Source organism: Gossypium hirsutum, chromosome D10, assembly GCF_007990345.1.
Source record: "Gossypium hirsutum isolate 1008001.06 chromosome D10, Gossypium_hirsutum_v2.1, whole genome shotgun sequence".
Lineage (NCBI taxonomy): Eukaryota > Viridiplantae > Streptophyta > Magnoliopsida > Malvales > Malvaceae > Gossypium > Gossypium hirsutum.
The window spans coordinates 46,157,995-46,174,570 of NC_053446.1; the positions used below are offsets into that span (position 1 = coordinate 46,157,995).

Below are 16,576 nucleotides of genomic sequence, written 5' to 3' on the forward strand. Positions count from 1 at the left end.
TTACACTATTAATGGCAATCGCCGCTTAGTGACTAAAATGTTACAACACGATAACATATGTGACTAAAAATGTAACATTTCAAATATAAGTGACTAAAATGTAACTAGAGGAAAATAAAAGTAACTATTTTGATAGTTTACACTTTAATCATCCATATTTAAAATTTTTCTACATTTGAAATGTGTAAAACTGAATTAATTGATAATAAATTAAATAGTAAACAAAATTATTATAAAAAATTTAAAATAAAAAATTTCTTATAAAATTAAGGGGGAAAGGTAAAAAAAATACATGTTAGTTCTCGAAGGGAAGTTGGCAGAGTGTATTTTCTTTCTTGAAAACCAAAATGATTTCTACAATTGTTGGGCAGCCGACAATACACACCTTAAACCCGCCCTCTACTGTCGTAATTGATGTGGAATCTCTAGCCATCCAAGTTGGGGACTGCAAACCCACAGGAGAACCACCAAGGGGCAGAACGAAAAATAACTCTGCCACTTTTCTTTCAATTGGCAATCCCTGTTTAGACTTTTTCTTCCATGTGGTTCCCGATACTCCGTCTCATGAGCTAATCGAACGTTGGAATTGGCTTGGGCTCATGATTCTTTAACTGCTCTGAAGTTTATCTGTAATCTCAAGGGTGTAAGAGGGACAGGGAAATCTGTAAAAAGAAAGGTTTTATATGACTGTACTTTGGTTTTTCAGTAAGCATCCCAAAACCCTTGCTTTTAATATTAAGGCGATTGCTGAATTTGGGTATTTTAAGGATTTTCCGGAGATTCTTTATCGAATCCTTGAGGGACCTGAATCGCGAAAGATCCAGAGAATGAAGTGGACAGATAGAAAGAGAGGGGGAAAAAGGTCCTCAAAGAAAATTAAGAATCGGGGAAAATTCAAGCAAGAAAGTAATGAGAAAGTAGAGGCTTTAGAAAAAGAAATTGTGTTTTAGAGAACGTGGAGGAAATGAATAGGGGAATCGATAAAGAGAAAGCTAGAGCTTTGAGGAAAGAGAGGAGAAAGCAAAAGCGAAAAAGGCATTCGATAAGTATAATTCTGATTCAAATTATAGGCTTTTGTTTGATTGTGTTGCTGAATTCTTCGCTAATTACTTGAAATCTGTTAAGGACTAAAATTTGAGTAGAAAATTTTAGAGAAAAGGAAGAAGAAGATAAGGGAGAAAGAGAGGAGAAACGGTTACTCAATTGCTTCTTGAATTCGACGATAATTTGCTTCCATGCAGCACATGCATATTTTAAGGGAAAGAAAGCATAACTAATAGTGACGTGGCTTCTTTCAGTTACATCAAAATGCACCGTCCCACTAAAACCCCAAAACTCTCTGTTTTTCAGTAATTAAAAACAATTCTCTCTTTTTATTATTCCTGCTGCTAATCTAACCTGTAATAATACTCCCCCCCACGATTACATCTTTGACCTCAAGTATGAGAATGAGGAAATTTGGATTGAAGAGCAGATAAGGACTCCCATGTTGCATCTTTCGGAAAAGAATTTGACCATTCGACCAGCACTTCTGTTGTAGCTTGGTTCCCTCTCTTGACCATCCTTCTATCTAAGACACGGGTGGGTACTTTTGGCAAAGCCCCGAGATCATCCACCAAAGGTAGCTGAGCTTCAGTTGGAGCCGAACTAACGTGTTTCTTCAGTTGGGAAACATGAAATGTAGGATGTATGCGGGAGTGTTACGGAAGCTGAAGGGTATAAGCTACTGCTCCTACTTTTGCAATAACAGGGAAAGGCCCATAAAACTTTGGAGACAACTTCTGATTGGAGACCCTCCTAAGAGAGTGTTGCCTATAAGGCTGCAACCTCAAATAGACCATATCACCAATTTGGAAACTTCTCTCAGTGCGATGTTTGTCAGCAAAGTGCTTCATACGGGTTTGAGCCTTCTTGAGACAAAACTGAAGCAGCTTCCTGGTGGCCTCGCGAGCTTGTAGGCTGCGGTCAACAGTAGCTACAGAAGAAGCTCCCGCTAAATACGGCATATGCGACGGGGTGGTTGGCCATATAAAGCCTCATATGGGGTGAGTTGAATGGCCGAGTGGAATGAAGAATTGTACCACCATTCAGCAAGGGGCAACCATTGAAGCCAAAGAGCAGGTGTCTCCCCCGTCACACATCTCAAGTATCCTTCCAAACATCGATTGAGGACTTCCGTTTGACCATCCGTTTGGGGGTGATAAGCTGTAGATAACAGAAGCTTAGTACCCGAGTGCCGGAAGAGTTCTTGCCAGAAGCTGCTGATAAAGATTTTATCCCTATCCGATATGATGGACTCCGGTATTCCATGGAGCTTATACACTTGAGTCAAATATTCGTAAGCCACCTCTTTCACCGTATAAGGATGGGACAAAGCCAAGAAATATCCATATTTGGTGAGGTGATCAACCACCACCAAAATGTAGTTCTTTTTGTTTGAAGTCGGCAATCATTCTACAAAGTCCATACTAATGACTGACCAAGCACAATCAGGAATTGGCAGAGGTTGCAACAGCCCAGGAGATGCAACTGTTTCACCCTTACACTTCTGGCAAATGGTACACTCTCGCACCCATTTTCGTACATCGGTAGTGAGTCCCTTCCAAAATAATAATCTTGAAATTCTCTTCCTAGTGGCATGAACCCCAGAGTGACCTCCCATGGCACTTGCATGGAAATGAACAAACAACTCTTGCCTCAACTGAGAAACTCGTCCACCATAATTTTCCCTTTCCGATACAGGAATCGACCATCCCAAGAGTATTTCTGATCTTGGTTCTGTTGTTGCAGGATAGCCTGAATGCGCCTCTGCAGTTTATCATCTAAAACATACGATTGTTGCACCCTTTCCAAAAGGCTTGAAATCACAGAACTGACTGAGAGTTGAAAATGCTGACCATGTTCCAGCTGGGGATGACGCGATAGAGCATCAGCAGCGCGGTTGTTGATTCCTTTTCTATATACCACCTCAAAATCATACCCAAGCATCTTGGCCACCTAACGTTGTTGAAAGAGAGTAACGACTATTTGGTCTGAAAGAAATCGAAGACTCTGATAATCCGTTCTTATTTTGAAATGTCCACCCACCAAATAAGTGTGCCATTTTTCAACTGCAAGTAAGACTGGTAGCATCTCCTTCTCATATATCGATAACGCCTGATGACGGACACCAAGAGCTTTACTGAAAAAGCTATCGGGTGCCCTTGCTGTTGCAACACTGCTCCAATACCTATACCACTTGCATCCGTGTCAACTGTGAATTCTAGGTAGAAATTAGGAAGCCTCAATACCGGTGCAGCACCCAATGCCGATTTCAATGCTTGAAAAGCCTCAGTGGCTTGGTCAGACCAACACCACCTATTTTTTTTGAGCAAATTTGTTAGAGGCTTAGCAACCACCCCATAGCCTTTGATACATCTTCTGTAGTAGCCCGTAAGACCTAGGAAGCTGCGTAATTCCTTAGTCGATTGCGGTAGGCCATGAAACAACACACTCAATCTTAGTGGAGTCCATTGCAACCGTTCCTTCATACAGGACATGCCCCAAATAATGAATTTGAGAGGAGCCAAAACTGCATTTCGATTTCTTGGCGTACAGCTGATATTCTCGAAGTGTAAGAAGCACTGATCTCAATTGCTGCATATGTTCAGCCCATGATGTTGAATACACAAGAATATCGTCAAAAAAAACCAACACAAATTTCCGTAACCACGGTTTAAAAATAGAATTCATAAGGGCTTGGAAGCTCGAAGGGGCGTTTGTAAGACCAAATGGCATTACGAGGAATTCGTAGGGCCCTTCATGTGTTCGAAACACCATCCTGTGCACGTCTGGTTCCCACATGCGGATCTGATGATAACCCGCACGTAAATCCAGCTTAGAGAAAACTCTTGCTTCCCCTAACTCGTCCAATAATTCCTCTATGATCGGAATAGGAAATTTGTCCTTAATCGTGTGCTGATTCAGTTGTCGATAGTCTACACATAACCTCCAACTTCTGTCCTTCTTCTTAACCATGACAATGGGGGACGCAAATGAGCTTGTACTATCGTGAATTGTACAAGCTTGGAGCATTTCCTTAATGAGCTTCTCCATTTCTGTTTTCTGAAAAGCTGGATATCGATAAGGGCGTATTTTGATCACAGCATTCTCATCCTTTAAAGGTATTCTGTGGTCGTGTACTCTTCGAGGAGGCAAGCGCTGTGGAACCTGAAAGACATCCTCAAACTCCCTCAACAGTTTTTGGAGTTGAGCCTCAGACACCTCGACCCCCATGAAGGAAAGCGTGACTTGCTCTGGTGAACTCAAAACTGCAGAATACGGTCCTAATGACTGCCCCACCAGCGTAAGACATTTTGAATCCATCTCTCGGGCTGCCAGTGCACCCGGAACAATACCTTGAATAGTACAAGTTTGCCCTCGGAGCTAGAATTGCATCGTTAAGGAACCAAAATTCCATATAATGTCCCCTAGGGCTAACAGCCATTGTACCCCCAAAACCATGTCACACCCCTTTAATGACAATACTAAGAAATCCGTCTCGAACTGGTGATTCTGAACCTCCCATAGAACGTTCTTGCACAACCCCTTTGTGAACAAGCAACTACCATTCGCCACTGAAACTTTAAGTTGCTCATGGTTGGACACCGGTAACCACAGTCTGTTAACTAGTCTAATGTCAATAAAGTTGTGGGTACTGCCAGAATCAACTAAGATGATAGTTGTACACGACCCAACTTTAGCAGCCACTCTCATAGTATTTTGTCCCTGTAGTTCTGTCAAAGCATGTAACGAAATAGTAGGAGATTTGGAACCTTCTTCTTCTACTCCAACCTCTTCTAATTTCTCGGGACACTCCAAAAATTCCTCCGCCTCACTATCCAAAGCTGGCTCCAGCAAGAATTGATACAACTGAGACTTCACACATTTATGCCCCACTTGGCATTTAGCCCCACACCAAAAACAGAGCCCTTTTTGTTTCCTTTCAGCCATCAACGCTGGAGATATAGTATGAGAGCCACCTTTGCTGGAACCCATATTGCTGGTAGGTTGTGTTCCTGTAATAGCCCTCGTGGAAGAAGGAGAGTATCTAGAAACGGTTAATGTAGTGGTCATGGTTCTAGGCGAACTAGCCCCCCAAGTGGTGTGCCCCTTGCCCGCATGTGAGATCAGCACTTCAATTTTCCTAGCTAACTGAAAAGCTTCCATTAGAGAAGGAGGTTCAAACAGGTCTAAATAGTGACCTATTTCAGCCTTCAGATTATTGATAAAAATACTAAGAGCATAATTTTCAGGCAGGTGCAATTGGTTTAATAATCCCACAAACGTATCCTGGTATTGCTCAACCGTACCTTGCTGCTTCAGGTTGACCAGCTCTCTCATCGAATTCCCAAACTACCCGAACCCGAACCTGTCCTGTAAACTCTTCAAATATGCTGGCCACGACAGCATGTGCAACCCTCCGTTTCTCTGCGAATAAAAATGGTGCCACTCTAACGCCCTTCCTTCCAGATTCATCATCACCACCCGAACCTTACTCGCATCCGGAGTAGCCTCCGCTTCGAAAAATTGCTCTAATTTGGTCCACCATCCCCTGAAATCGATACCATCAAACTTTGGGCAGTCCAACTTGCTACTCTTCATCAAACCGTTCGATGCTAAAGGTTGCTCCCTCACGTGGACTCTTCCTCCATCCATAGGAAATGGATCGATCTGAGTGTGTTGCGGTTCAGGGCCCTTAGGTGTAAACCCCGGAGGAGCCCCTAACACCCCTTTCCCTTTGTCTACTGTAGCATTTGTTGATGAGCTCTTCGGTGGTGGTCCAAAGTACTGACCCAACACAGCTTGCAAATCACAGCGAAATTCCTCTTTGAACTCCTTCAAACGGTTTTCCATTTTCGTTTCCAAGTGACCGATTTCTTCCTAGATTTTAGAAATTTCCTGTTGCATGCTGGCAACCTCTTTCTGCAGATGAGTCGACACCCCATCACCCGCCATTGAAGGATCGACTGAGCTCTGATACCTTTGTTAATGACTAAAATTCGAGTAGAAAATTTTAGAGAAAAGGAAGAAGAAGATAAGGGAGAAAGAGATGAGAAACGATTACTCAATTGCTTCTTGAATTCGACGATAATTTGCTTCCATGCAGCACATGCATATTTTAAGGGAAAGAAAGCATAACCAACAGTGACGTGGCTTCTTTTAGTTACATCAAAATACACCGTCCCACTCAAACCCCAAAACTCCCCGTTTTTCAATAATTAAAAACAATTCTCTCTTTTTATTATTCCTACTGCTAATCTAACCCGTAACAAAATCTAATATTAAGAAGTTGAATGATAGGAAATTTTTTGATATCACTTTAGCTGCAAAATGGTGTCCTTTAATTGATTCATCTTATGATAAGGCTACTTTGATATGCGAGGCGATTGCTCGAAGGGTTTTCCCTCATAAGAGCGAGAAAGAGTCTGAGGGATTGGAGGAAGCGCATTATGTATACAGGGTTCGGGATAGTTTGAGGAAACAAGTGCTTGTTTTGATGCATAACGCGCTGGAGTTTCCGAAGGTGTACATGAGTGCAAATAAATGGAATTCCCTTCCTTACAATAGGGTGCCATCTATTGCAATGAAGACTTACAAGGAGTTGTTCAAAAAGCATGATAAGGAAATGTTTAGGGAGTAACTTAAGCAGGTGAAGACCGGGAGGGCGAAGATTGCTACTGGAGTGTTGCTTCCCCATGAAATAATCGTGTCACTAGAAGAAGAAGATGGACGGGAAGTGGCTGAGCTATAGTAGAAGAAAATGGTGGAGGATGTGGGGAAGAAAAGAAAGCTAACGAACTGTATCGTAGTTTGTGATGTTTCGGGGAGTATGTTTGGGATACCTATGGATGTTGCGGTGGCCCTGGAATTGTTGGTTTCAGAGCTGAGTGAAGAGCCTTGGAAGGGGAAAGTGATTACTTTTAGTGTAAATCCCCAGCTGCATTTGGTTAAGGCAGGCTGTAACACCCCTAACCCATATTCGTCGCCAAAATAGGGTTTCGAAGCATTACCAAAGTTTATCGAGAAAACAGTCAGAATTCTCAACCATATCATATCATCAAAACAAGTCATCAAAGTATCATTTTAATCAAATTATAAAAATACCAAATCCAAATAAATTTTCCTAGTTCATGAGCACTTAAACATATAATTAAATTCACATGCACCTATCTAGATTTAGTTCAATTTACCATGCCATAATATGACTTCAAAAACAAACACATATTTATATGTATAAAACCAACCAATATTAAACTTATAATCTCATTTATATTCAATCCACAAAAATGACTATTATTTAGACACCCTAGGTACATGCCGACACAAAATATAGACATCACAACATTTGAGTCCGAGATCATTGTTGGATGTTGAATCGGCAATCAAAATGTAAGTACTTAACCTACGCACAGAAAACAAAATCGTACATTGAGTAAAACTCAGTGGTACTTCTATAATCCGAATATTTAAAGACAAAATAATATAATAGACACAATTAAATATTAAGCACAATTGAATATTTAAAATCCACATTTATTTATATAATAGCATGAACCATTCAATACTCAAATCATAATTAAATCATTTTATACCATACTCAATTCTCATCACTTGCTAAATAATAGCTTTTCACAATTTGATCCACAAATCATTTGAAACAATAATAATATCCAATTCATGAACACATAATTCATGTGTAATTCACATACAATATCATCCAATATCATTCATAGTACAATTTTATTTAATTACCCCTATTAACATGACTCAGGCTGGGACAGATACACGGATCCAACCAACACACAGTTTGGCACCCAGTGCCTTATCAGATAAATCTAAAGTAATAACTGCACCCAGCGCTATATAAATTTGACACCCAGTGTCTCATCAGTTAAACCGAAGCAAATTGGCACCCAGTGCCTCATCGACTCGAAGTCGAAGAAATCCCTGAACTCTTCCAATCCTATGGCATGCCATCTATATCTAACTCAGCCCGATACAGTTAATAGGGTATAATTTCACTTTCCAAATACAACCAATATTCAATATCCAAATTTCACATTAACACATATATTAATTTCATTTCAATTCAATTCAATCAACTTTAAATCAATTCAATAATCAAAGTGTCATATACTCACCTTAACCACTTACCATATACATTAATTTAAAATACAACAATTAACACTAGGTTCGGATTATAGAAATACAAACTGGAAATTCAGAGCTATTCGATGTCGACTTTATCTTTCCCCTTTTTAGTCGAGGATTCTGGTACAATGTTAGCTACGGAATTAAAATAATTAAAATTCATCAATACAACACAATTCAATTTCATATTGAATATTTCAATTTTTATTCAATATTTTCCTAAATTCCAATTTAGCCCCTAAACCAAGACTAATTTTTATTGTTCACAATTAATTCTATATTTTCATACAATTTCCACTTTAACCTAAATTTCACTCCCTATTTTCACTTAAATCCTTAAATTTTGAATTTTTCACAATTTATTCCCTATTAATCAAAATTTACAATAATTTCTAAAATTTCTAAAAATTTTTAAAATTTCTAAAATTTCGACATGGCTCGAGTAGTACTTAACACCGGGATTTCAAAAACATAAAAATTACAAGAAAAAGGACTAAATTGACTAACCAATTGAGCTTTAAACCCTAGAAGTCCCTAAGCCTTACGTCTTTCTTTCTCTTTTTCTTTTTCTTTCTTTCCTTTTTGTTTCCGTCTGGCTTTGGCTTTCTATTCTTTTTTTTATTCATTTACTTATTTTATTATACATTATTTTATTGTTATTAGAATATATAAACTTAAATATTAAGTAAACTTATTTTATTATAATATATATAGATATATTAAATTTATAAATATCTTACCTTATGCCGTCTCATTCAAGAACAATGGCACAATTGCTTCTTTAGTCCCTTTAATTTTCTTTAATCTATAATTCAACTTTCACCCTATATGCAATTTAGTCCATATACCTAATTAACTACACAACTAGCTTCGTAAATATATTTAATAAATATTTAAGAGTCCAATTTACGGGAATAGAGTCTCAGGAATGTACTTTCCAACACCCCTGACTATTGGGTTGTTAAATATTTACGAGTCTAATTTACGGGGACGGAGTCTCGAGAATGCACTTTCTGACACCCCTGACTATCGAGTCGTTACAATTCTCCCCCTAATTAAATTTCGTCCACAAAATTTACCTGAAAAGAGGTTGGGGTACTGAGATCTCATAGTTTCTTCCGGTTCCCAAGTCGCTTCTTTAACACTATGACTATGGCACAACACTTTCACTAATGGAACTCGCTTATTACGAAATTCTTTCACCTCACGTGCCAAAATCTCAACCGGTTCTTCTTCGTATAACAAATCAGGTTGAATTTCAATATCTTCTATCAACATAACATGAGATGGATCCGATCGATATCTTCTAAGTATTGAAATATGAAAAACATCATGAATTTTTTGTAGTTCTGCAGACAAAGTTAAATGATACGCAACTGGTCTCACTCTTTCCGTGATTTCATACGGTCCAATAAAATGATGACTCAGTTTGCCTTTTCGGCCAAATCTCAAAATTTTCTTCCAAGGAAAAACTTTAAAAAATACTTTATCACCAACAAAATATTTATTATCTCGACGTTTTAAATCTGCATATGATTTCTGCCTGTCAAAAGCCGTCTTCAATCCATCTCAAATTTTCTTAACAATGTCTTTCATTTCTTTAATTAATTTCGACCCGATCATTCTTCTTTCACTCAATTCCATCCAAAAAATAGGTGATCGACACCTACAACCATATAAGGCTTCATACGGAACCATTTGAATACTTGATTGAAAACTATTGTTGTATACAAATTTGGCCAAAGGTAAGTAACGCTCCCAACCTGATTCAAAATCAATAACACAAGTACGAAGCATGTCTTCCAAAATCTGAATAACATGCTCAGATTGTCCGTCAATCTGCGGGTGAAAAGTTGTGCTAAAATTAAGTCACGTACCAAGAGATTTCTGCAACTGTTTCCAAAATCTCGAAGTAAACCGCGGATCTCGATTAGAAATTATCGACATAAGGACACCGTGCAATCTTACTATTTCTTGAATATAAACTTCAGCAAGCTTTTGAAGTGACCAATCAGTCTTGACCACAATGAAATGAGTCGATTTCATAAGTCAATCAACAATCACCCAAATAGCATTTTTCTTACTTGCCGATAAAGGTAACCCTGTTACAAAATCCACAGTGATGCAATCTTATTTGCATTTAGGAATAGAAATAGGCTGAAGTAATCCGGTGGGAACCTGATGTTCTGCCTTAACTCGCTGACAAGTTAAACATTTAGCCACATACTCGACCACATCTCTTTTCATTCTTGGCCACCAATAAGATTCTCGCAGACCGCGATACATTTTTGTTCCTCCAGGATGCAAAGCAAAAGAACTATCATGAGCTTCGGGAAGCATCAACTTTTTTAATTTAGAAACATTCGGAACGCAAATTCTGTTATGAAATCTCAAGCAACCACAATTATCAATGCTGAAATTTTCTAATACACCATTCTGAACCATTTATCTTTTCTTCGCCAACTTGTCATCTTTTAACTACACTGACTTGATCCGATCAAACATCATCGATTTGATTTTTAGTTCATCCAATATACTTTCATCGTCATTGATACTGAGCCAAGCAAACATTACTCGCAATTCAATTGCTGCTTTTCTACTCAATGCATCAACTACAACATTATCTTTACCACGGTGGTAATCAATAACACAATCAAAATATTTTAGAAGCTCTATCCAACGACGCTATCTCAAATTCAACTCCTTTTGAGATAGAAGGTATTTGAGACTCTTATGATCGGTATAAATATAACATTTTTCGTCGAACAAATAGTGTGTTCAGATCTTTAAAGCAAAAACCACAGTAGCTAGCTCTAAATCATGCGTCGGATAATTTCGTTCATGCATTTTTAGCTAACAAGATGCATAAGCAATCACTTTCCCATCTTCCATCAAAACACAATAAAGACTACTCAAGGAAGCATCACTATAAACAACAAAATCCTTTCCCGATTCTGGTAGAGTCAAAACTGGCACTTCAGTCAACATCTATTTCAATTTCTCAAAACTTTCTTAACACTGATCATCCCAAACAAACTGAACATTCTTATGCAATAACTTTGTCATCGGCTAGGCTATCTTCAAAAATCTATTTATAATTAACTAGCTAATCCAAGAAAACTACGAACCTCTGACATATTCTTCGGTGCTTTCCATTAAACAATAGCCTCTATCTTTTTCAAATCAACATTAATTCCATCTGCTAAGATAACATGACCCAAAAATACAACCCTTGATAACCAGAATTCACACTTACTAATATTTCTGTATAACTGTTTCTCTCGTAACACTTGCAAAACAATTCTGAGGTGTTGCTTATACTCGGATTCGAATTTCGAATAGACCAAAATATCATCAATAAAAACTACCACAATGATCCAATTACGGTTGGAAAATACAGTTCATGAGATCCATAAATGCTGCCGGAGCATTCGTCAATCCAAAAGGCATCACTAAGAATTCATAATGACCATATCGTGTAAAAAATGCTGTCTTCGGTACATCACTTTCTTTCACTTTCAACTGATAGTAACTCGATCTCAAATCGATATTTGAAAAGACAAAAACTCATTTTAGTTGATCCAATAAGTCAACAATACGGAGTAGAGGATATCGATTCTTAATCGTTAACTTATTCAATTGTCGACAGTCAATACAAAGCCGCATCGAACCATCTTTCTTTTTAACAAAAAGTACTAGAGCTCCCCAAGGCGATATACTAAGGCATATAAAACAACGATCCAATAAGTCTTACAATTGTACCTTTAATTCTTTCAGCTTCGTGGGTGACATACGATAGGGGGACATTGACACACCGGAGCCATACTAAGAAACACTTTAATTGCAAACTCAACCTCTCGATCTGGTGGTAATCCCGATAATTCCTTGAGAAACACATCAGGGAATTCACAAACAGTTCAAATTTTAGTGCACTAGCTATCAACAGAATTCAAATTGATAACATAGGCTAGAAAAGCTTCACAACCTTGATTAAGAAGTTTATTAGCTCGAATTGTTGAAATGATACAAGTTGAACCACTTGCTCGAATACCATTCACCTCAATCATATTACCGTTTTCACTTTGAACAATAAACTTCTTTTTACAGCAATCCAGAATCACCCCGTGCTCCATAAGCCAATCCATACCCAAAATCATATCAAAATCGCCAAATGGCATTATCAATAAATCAACAGGGAAGGTTATATTTTGTATCACTAACGAACATCTCCTACACACTTGATCCACTGACACAGATTGTCCTAATGGATTAGACACCACTATTGATACCCAAAACGTCTCAGATTTTAAACTTCCCAACTTAACCAATTAGTATTAGCATATGAATACGAAGATCCCGGATCTATCAAAGCATAAACAATTTCTGAATGTAATAAAAATATACATATCAAAACATCATTAGCATCACCATCCTCACAAGTCCGCACAACATAAGCTCGATCTGGCGTTCTGGCCTCCGACTGTTGAGTAACAACATCATTTCCTTTTCTAGCACCACCTTTCGAAAATGAACAACTTTGACTCAACTCGCAACCCCTAGAAGTAGGCATAAATCTTTGAGAAGTAACAGGTGTAGCATTTTCATTCTTTGGACACTTTTTAACAAGAAGTTCCATAGATCCACAGCGAAAATAGCCTCGAGTTAACTTCCAGCATTCACCACGGTGCTTTTTCCCACAATGCTCACAATTCGAAATATCAGTATCCTTGGATGGACCTCACACACTACCTGTAGATACAGTCGATTGTCTATCACAATTTTTATCAGTTCTATCTAACTTAAAATTTGATCTCCAACTACCACAAAACTCTTTTGATCTCTTCGGTTGTGGGTTGGAACTTGCAGTTCTAGGACGTTTTCTGAAAATACGAGTATTCGTAATCTTTTTGTCGAAACCTAAGACTTGCTCTACCATTCTTGCCCGTTCAACTAAATCTACAAACTCAGTAATTCTGTGTGATACCAACTGTACTCGCAACTCATCGCGTAAACTACGCAGAAATCGCTTGTAACTGTCAATTTCAGTCGGCGCAAATTCAATAGCATACCTACTAAGTCGCGAAAATTCTCGTTCATAATCAACCACAGACATTTCACCTTGTTTCAATATCAAAAACTCTTGTTTTCTGTCTTCAATATACAATTCACCCATATATTTCTTTTCAAATTCCTTTTGGAAGAATTCTCAATTTACCTGATCTGGGGGTACATGACGTGTCAATGACTGTCACTAGGTATATGCTTCTCCTTGCAGTAGAGAAACAACACATATTACACTTTCACTTAGGTTGCATACAAGTTGCCTAGTTCATGAGTACTTAAACATAGAATTAAATTCACATGCATCTATCTAGATTTAGTTAATTTTACCATCCTATAATATGGCTTCAAAAACAAACACATATTTATATGTATAAAACGAACCAATATTAAACTTATAATCTCATTTACATTCAATCCACAAAATGACTATTATTTAGACACCCTAGGTACATGCCGACACAAAAGATAAACATCACCACATTTGAGTTCAGGATCGTTGTTGGATGCTGAATCGGTGATAAAAAAGTGAAGTACCTAACTTGCGCACGGAAAACAAAACCATACGCTGAGTAAAACTTAGTGGTATTTCTATAATCTGAATATTTAAAGACAAAATAACGTAATAGGCACAATTGAATATTTAAAATCCATATTTATTTATATAATAGCATTAACCATTCAATACTCAAATCATAATTAAACCATTTTATACCATAGTCAATTCTCATCACTAGCTATATAATAGCTTTTCACAATTTGATCCACAAATCATTTGAAACAATAATAATATTCAATTCATGAATACACAATTCATGTGTTTCATTTTCATGTTTCAATTCACTATTCCATTTTCAATTCACATACAATATCATCCAGTATCAATCATAGTACAATTTTATTTAATTACCCCTATTAACACGACTCAGACTCGGACGGATACACGGATCCAACCAACACACCAATTTGGCACTTAGTGCCTCATTAGATAAATCCAAAGTAATAACTGTGCCCCAACGCTATATAAATTTGACACCCAGTGTCTCATCGGTTAAACCGAAGCAAATTGGCACCCAGTGCCTCATCGACTTGAAGTCGAGGAAATCCCTGAACTCTTCCAATCCTATGGCATGCCATCTATATCTGACTCATCCCGATACATTTAATATGGTTTAATTTCACTTTCCAAATACAACTAATATTCAATATCCAAATTTCACATTAACACACATATATTCATTTCAATTCAATCCAATTCAATAAACTTTAAATCAATTCAATAATCAAAGTGCCATATACTAACCTTAACCACTTATCATATACATTAATTTAAAATACAACAATTAACAACTAGGTTCAGATTATAGAAATACAAATAAGAAATTTCGAGCTATTCGATGTCGACTTTATCTTTCCCTTTTTTAGTCGAGGATTCTGGTACGATGTTAGCTACGGAATTAAAACAATTAAAATTCCTCAATATAACACAATTCAATTTCATATTTAATATTTTAATTTTTATTCAATATTTTCCTAAATTCCAATTTAGTCCCTAAACCGAGACTAATTTTTATTCTTCACAATTAATTCTATATTTTCATACAATTTCCACTTTAAACTAAATTTAACTCTCAATTTTTCACTTAAATTCCTAAATTTTGAAATTTTTACAATTTAGTCCCTATTACTCAAAATTTATAATTCATTCTACAATTTAATCATTTTTCATTTCTAACTTAAAAATCTATCAATTTAATCCCTAATACTAAAATTATTCAACATTAACAACAGTTAAAAACTCAATAATTTCTAAAATTTCGACATAACTCGGGTAGTACTTAACACCGGGATTTCAAAAATATAAAAATTATAAGAAAAATAACTGAACCAATTGAGCTTTAAACCCTAAAAATTCCTAAACCTTGCGTCTTTCTTTCTCTTATTCTTTTTCTTTCTTTCCTTTCTGTTTTGGTTTGGCTTTGGCTTTCTATTCTTTTTTTCATTCATTTACTTATTTTATTTTATTATACATTAGTTTATTATTATAATAATATATATACTTAAATATTAAGTAAATTTATTTTATTATAATATATACTAAATTTATAAATATCTGACCTTATGCGGCCTCACTAAAGAATAATAGCATAATTGCTTCTTTAGTCCCTTTAATTTTTCTTTAATTTATAATTCAACTTTCACTTTATATGTAATTTAGTCCTTATACCTAATTAACTACACAACTAGCTTCGTAAATATTTTTAATAATATTTACGAGTCCAATTTACGAGAACGGAGTCTCGAGAATGCACTTTCTGTCACCCCTGACTATTGGGTCGCTATAGAGACAGTCTTAATGCCAAGACTGAGTTTGTGCGTAAAATGGAGGTGGGTTTTAACATAGATTTTCAGGAAAGTGTTCGATGAGATATTAGCAGTTGTGATGGAAGGAAAACTCAGTGAGGAAAAACTCATAAGGAGGCTATTCGTGTTTAGTGATATAGAATTTGATGATGCCTGTGGGAATTATTCTGAATATATGAATATGGAAAGTGTGTATAATGATGATGACGAGGAACCGGATTATGAAGTCATAAGAGAGAAGATGAAAGAGTGGGGGGTGAGATATGGAAGACAGATTATGAAGTTATAAAAGAGAAGTTTCATAAGTGTGGGTACACAAAAGGGTCCCGGAGATTGTATTTTGGAACCTGAGGAACTCGTCTTCAACTCTGGTGGTTGCTACTCAAGATGGAGTGGCGTTGGTGAGTGGTTATTCCAAGAATTTGCTGAAATTGTTCTTGGACGAGGGGGGAATTGTGAACCCTGAGCAGGTAATGGAATTCGCCATTGCTGGTGGAGAGTACAAGAAGCTTGTCATCCATGATTGATATGTAATACCAAGTAGTAGTAAGGGTTTTTTTTTATCAGAATTATTATAACTAGTTACTTACTGTTTCTTTGGTTATAGAAAATAATACAGCTGAAATCCAAAGGTTTTGAATAATTACATCTTCTTTTATTTGTTTAAAAGATTGCTTATCCACTTCATCTTCCCTATCTCATTTTTTTTAATTATATTTTACCCATAATATTTAGTTATATCAATTTGAAGATATATTATTGTTTTTTTTAAATGTATGTGTTACGAGGTGCATTATTACATCCTTGACTCCTCAAAACTACATTTGAAATTCTCTGATTTCAGTCAAAAACTCTAAATTTAAAAATATTAAAAAACCTAAATTTTAAAAATTTTAAACCTAGAAATATTAAATACCCTAACCCTAGGAGAGAGAAATGGAATTAGACGCGCTTTCTG

At 36.7% G+C, this 16,576-nt stretch overlaps 1 pseudogene; it reads left to right on the forward strand.

The window, feature by feature from the left end:
* Window positions 1–347: 347 nt before the first annotated feature.
* LOC107915487 (uncharacterized) lies at window positions 348–16,145 on the forward strand (annotated as a pseudogene).
* Window positions 16,146–16,576: the final 431 nt, after the last annotated feature.